Source organism: Sparus aurata, chromosome 21 (genome assembly GCF_900880675.1).
Source record: "Sparus aurata chromosome 21, fSpaAur1.1, whole genome shotgun sequence".
NCBI lineage: Eukaryota > Metazoa > Chordata > Actinopteri > Spariformes > Sparidae > Sparus > Sparus aurata.
Genome location: NC_044207.1, coordinates 20,842,907 through 20,849,111, shown reverse-complemented (window position 1 = coordinate 20,849,111; position 6,205 = coordinate 20,842,907).

Below are 6,205 nucleotides of genomic sequence, written 5' to 3'. Positions count from 1 at the left end.
AGGTATGGTCCAGACATTGAGCCCTGAGGAACTCCTAATATGATCGCTGAGGAGAACGATGAGCTTCCACTGGCGAAATAGAGGTTTCTGTCTGAGTGGAGGGGGATGAATCAGTCAAGCGCGGGTGCAGGTAATACCACCCATTCAAATTTAAATTGGATGATCAACGGTGTCAAAGGCAGCTCTGAAGTCTAAAAGGATTAAAAATGAGCAATTTGCTGCACCTGCTTTTCAATGCGTGACATCATCATTATTCAAATTAAAAGCAGGTTTCGCCCATTTAGTGTGACAGCAGCCTCACATCAAACTCCTGCCTCACTTTGTGGAACTGACAGCCATTTAGAGGGCCCTGTCAGTATATTATTTGATAACTGCGGTGTCTGACCAGCATCAGCTTGTCCTGAAAATGCAGTGGAGAGGACTCTGAAAACATTATTCGCCTGGATGGACTCTGTTCCCGTGGAGGACAGGGACTTAAGATTCGACTCTGGAGAGCTGCATGTTGAAGGAGATATCATCCAAATGAGTTGCCATCTGTGTCATCAGCAGCAAATCATGTGGCAACATGTGCGTCACCTTTTTAAAAGCTCTACATACAAAACACACATTGCATATTCAGAGACTGTATCGATAACTTTTTTACAATTCTTTTCACATTAAGGGGCTTGGACTGAAATATAATTGATCACAATTTCACAAAAGACGATGAAGATAACAGTCACACTATTTTAGAAAATGCTTCAGAACCACTCAGGTTTGTCAAATAACACTTGAGCCATCCAAATATCAAATGAATTGCACTATGAATACGATATTTCTTATAAAACACTACTGTATAATGTAGTCATAGGCCAAAAAAAACAACAACAAGTGGTTTACGAGTTTAACTTCCCCTATCTGTGACTGGAGTATACATGTTATTGAATGATTAATAACATGGTGTTACATTGCCTTTACCATATTTGATGACACATTAACATACCTTTGCAGTATTTGTGGTATGTAGGCGAATATGTATCCTGTTTATGAACAATACTTAACATTCAAAACTGTTTAAAACTGGTAAAAACCATGACAGCATGTCGAGCCTCAAGGTTCATTCTTGGTTTAGGAAAGGCTAATTTGATTAAATAAATAAAAATAAGAAAAAAAAATTCCAACTCAAGGCTAATTTACCAGATGTCTTTCGATGTTTGGCCTTAACTGGGAGCTGGAGTTTTCTCATGAGAGTGTATAAATTGGTGAAATCCTTCATTTATAACTAAAAAACATTTATACATGAAGAAATACTACTACCAGCCTAATTAATATAATACACACATCATATTGAAATAAATAAAGTTTCAAGACATGTTTAATTAATATGTTCAATTGCCAAACATTCATTAGGCTATGTATTTACTTTCTGTCATAGGATATTAAAAACAATAGTTTTTGTCAAATCAGACAGGTCAAAAAAGCTAGACCTGAAGTTTATCAACTGGAAGCTAGCCCTAGCTAAATTTAAATGTATTGATAGTTTTTTTCCCCAGTTGTTATTTGTACATGAAAAAAATATCAATTTTGATGCTTTTGGTAATCCACTTTGTTGATCCAAATAACTAATCGAGGCAGCCACTTATGCAGGTCCAATAATGATGGACGAAATAAAAACTAAAAAGCTCCGGTGTAAGCTAACTAGCTTAAGTAGAATAAGTGCCGTCCAAGCTACGTTTGGAACACATAGTCTGATCCTTTAAATGTGTTAATTTCTGGTTATTTCTAAATAAATATTACTGGTAAAAAGAGCACCTGCTAGCTAAACAGATATGCTATAGGCTACATTTCTTGCAAAACCACAGATAAATTAGAACGTTCTGTTTCTTAATGTCGCCACTTTCTTTAGGTTGAATTTCAGTTTTGGAAAAGATCATATTTTGGCTAGCTATCTTGACAGCCATGATCATGGCTGGAGATGTTCCCAAGACTTGTTAAAAAAAAACACCTTGAGAATGTCCTGAGGTCTCCTTAAAATTATCCACTGGTGTCTCGTTTACAAATGTTGAAACGAAGACTCGAACTACGGCCACTGGCCTAGCAGCCTTGTAGCTTGACTGAAAGGTAGCGGCTGAGATAAACATGGATAAATGTTAGCTTAAACGTTTACTGATTGATTTTTCCCCAGCTGTTATTTGTACATACAAAATATAACATTTCATGGTCTTTGGAATCCAATTTGTTTCACCCAAATAACTAAATAAAGCAGCCGCTTGCGTACATCCAATAACGACTGAGAAAATATAAACCTAGTGACTCCTGTTCAAGCTATGTTAGCAATGCAGCAACAGACTAACATGCCCCAGCTTTTGACTCTGGTGGAATTCATATTTTGAGGAGTAACCTTTAAATCCTGCAGAAATTTAAATGTGTTTAATTCTTACTTAAATAAATATTTATTGTAAACGGACAGAGACCTGCTAGCTAGCTACAAAGACAGGCCTTCTTCTCAACGTGGGCTATGGACTGAAGCTAGTCAACTTCACTGCAGTGCAGGGCCGTAAATGAGCACTTTCCCTAACTCAATATAGGCTAATGTGCTCTCTTTGCTATACTGTAAAACATTCATGACTTGTTTTTAAAGGCTTAAGGCTTTCAGGAGGCTAAAAAATGAAGTAGAACCGTTTTATCACTAAAGTTGTGACAACTGTTTGGGAGTGAAAACTTTTTATATAAACGACAACTTTCCATCCATCAAATCATCTGTGGCCACAAAGGACTGCTGTGATGATTTTTTTTTTTTTACAGCTGTGGTCATGAGGTTTAGTGGGCTGAACATTTAGGAGGAAATACAATCAAGTAATAAATAAGATCACAGGATCTTTTGACTGCTGACCTCTGTTCAAGAGGGAGGCAACAAAAGGAGACCACAGAGCTATTGATTAAGACAACATAGCCTCGTCTGTCTCCGCTGGACTCTCCACTTCAGAGGAAAAAAATCATTTCTGACCTACATGGAGGGTCACACGACTGCAGCCTGCCGCACATGAAACAGGCCGCCAGCGCCTTACTTTTCCCTTTTTTAAGTCTCTCAACGACATTTTCCTGTCTCTTTACATTAACCCTTTTTATATTAACGAGGTAAATGCACAAGACTATAAGACACTTCAAAAGAATCCATCTTCCCCTGGTGATTAAATTATGCTCGCTCCATCTGCATGAATCCAATTTATCAACAAATAGGGCGCAGATGCAAAGGACGCGACACAATTAGAGGCAAACAGTATTATCTGGAGAATATGCACCTCCAGCTGGAAAAAAAAAAAAAAAAGGCGCTGCCATTCTGTGCAGCTACCCAGTCACTTGAGGAGACAGCTGAAATGAAAGAGAATAGTTTTTAACAAGATGCGGGGAGCTCAATAAACAGACAAACATTCCTCCAGGCGGTCGGAGTAAAGGGGAATACACAATCATCTCCTTTTTCTGATGTGGCGGGGTTAGAGAGGAGGGCTGGGGATCACTTCCCGGCTAGGACAATCAGCCCTCAGAGGACGCCCTTAACTTTATTTGTTCCACTTGATGGTCATAAAGGAATCATACTCCCTGATTCACCATAAAGTCAGCAGGTTTTCTGAGAGCTGGGCCCTGCTTTACGTCTGACACAGAGAAGCTGCTGTGGGTTTTTTTTTATGTCCCCCTGAGCACTTATATGTATCCAGTGAGGACATTTATTTAAGATGTACGTGATAAAATGAAAGTATGTGATGATTGCAGGCTTAAATAATGAGGAGAAATCAACAGGATGGGCTGATGCAAGTAAATGACAGCCAAAGTAAAGATGAATGGTTTTATTCGCGACGAAGCTGAAACAATAAGTTGATTAATCGAGTCGCTTGGCAGACAGAAAATTAATCGGCAATCCATTTTGACCAAAGATTCGCTGAGGCTTCTCATTTGTGAGGATTTGATGCTTTTCTTTGTACTATGTGAAAGTTAAATGAAATGTCTTTGCATTTTGGACTGCCGGCTGATTAGAATAAGCAATTTGGAAACATCACAGGGCTTTGATTGACAAGAATGAATCAGCTGAATGGACAGCATCTGCTGCTAGAGGTGTCTCAATCAAAACAAAACAGGGGACGTAAGCAGAGTGGGATCATGGAGTTGTATTCTACACTGCTGATCAAAAACTATCCACGTAACTCAACCACAGACGTTTACGGACTGGGTAATAAAGTTTTATTTGTGTTATTTTTGGCCATGTTCCTACATTCGCAACCAACTGAAACTCACTGTTACTTAAAAAAAATCACGATTGTGCGCATTTTTGTACACAACTCCACAAATTATACAACAATGGTCGAGTCGTTTTCAGGCACTTTAATGCAGACATATTCAATATCATATCTTTAAGTACAGTTTAATCACACAGTGTGTAATTTCTGCTGCGAGGCATCTCTCAATCAAAACAAAAGATTTAAGCAGCGCGGGATCATGGGAGTTGCTGTCCTCATTATTAAACAACCACCATTGCTGATGAGAATCACGAGCTATGTCTAAAGGTTTTGTTCGCGTTGTGTTTAGTCACTATTGTTGACTTCCTTACCTAGTCTCTGAAGTATCTTCTGATGTTTTACGTTATTAAAGCCGTTACTTACTTTTATGATTTCTCTGAGTTTGAACATTGTTGGAAACAACTGAGAGAAATGGAAAAACACGACTCAACAAAATATATATAACAAAGGTCTTGTTGTTTTTATATATAAATGTTACGCATGATATCGTTAATTGCTTATTAATTGTTATTTGAACCCCTAATTTACCACTGAGTGTGATAAATGGCTCAATCAAGGCCTCAAATATGTTAATTCTAGTCAGTGTTGTACAGAAAATCTCCACTCAGGTACAAGTACAGTTACATCACTGAATTATTACTCAGTTATAAGTAAAACTGCTGGTACTGAAATAATACTTCTGTAACAGTGATGCACCAATCACATTTAACCTCATCTTCACAACGTGTCGGCACAAAGACTCTTCTCTCTCCTATCTAATCACAAAAACACCCGCAGGGTATCTACCTGCGCTTGGCGTCTGCGAGATTCGCAACTTGATCACAGCGGCGAGACTATTAACAGTCTCCACACCTAACAGACATTTGATCTCACATTCTTTAACACATCCTCTAATAGCCATATGCTTTCAAACAAATGAGTTCCTGCTCCCTCTCCGCCCCGTTTCCTCCCACTATCATCACAGCAGCTAAATCAAATATTCATGTTTGAGGGGGGAAAGCATTTAACACGTTGTTATCTGAGGAATCAGTCATGCAGTTAATTGTTGTTGTAAAAAGGCAAATCTTGCAAGATTGCGCAGCTAATTGGCTTTATGTATTCATTGTTTTCTGCTTCTCTCTGACACCGGCGTGATAAAGCGTTGCCTATGGAAGGAAAGATCCTCCGAAGAATATTCAGGACAAACAGCTTCACTTTCTCTGCGATATTGGAGTTTAGAGTGCCCTCCCGATGCCACTTTCCTTTTATGAGGCAAATGATCTGAATAATAGGACCTGCTGCTTGTTTCCACATTAGGGTCGTGGCTGAGGTTTTTCTACAGCATCTCTGGAGCTGGTGCTGCGTTTTTTTTTTAAGTGCTCCTGGTTGCACCTGCTTTCCAGCGAGGGGGTTGCTTGAAGAGCCCCGGAGCCACCTTGCCCAATCCGAGCACCTGGAATAGCTCGATGATGACTCACAGCGAGGAGAATCTACCTACAGGGGAGTTCAGGCCTCGCAGTGAGAAAAACAAGTGTCTGTTTGTCAGATCACATCCTTCAGATCAGGAGCTTTTGGGCATTAGGGGGCAAACGGGAACACACCGTGGGGTTTGTTAGAAAGAGTTCAACTTTGACTGTATCCCTCGAGGCACCGCTTTTCGGGGCCCTAATCTCGATCTGCTGCAAAGTAGACGGCATATGGTAAAAGACAACAAGATGTAGCCCAAGGAAGTCTATTTAATCGTCGATGGCAGGCATCCCAGAAACTCAAGGAGGTTCTCAAAGCAAATGCAAATTCTGGGCTTTTTGGGAAAACATATTAAAAATCTAGATATCGGAGTGCCCTACGCCCCTGAGATAACTGAACAAAAAAACCACACACTTTTCCTCGGGTTGATGACACAAGTTTTAAAATAAGAGCTATTCTCTTAACAGGAACAACGCCCTCACATTTCA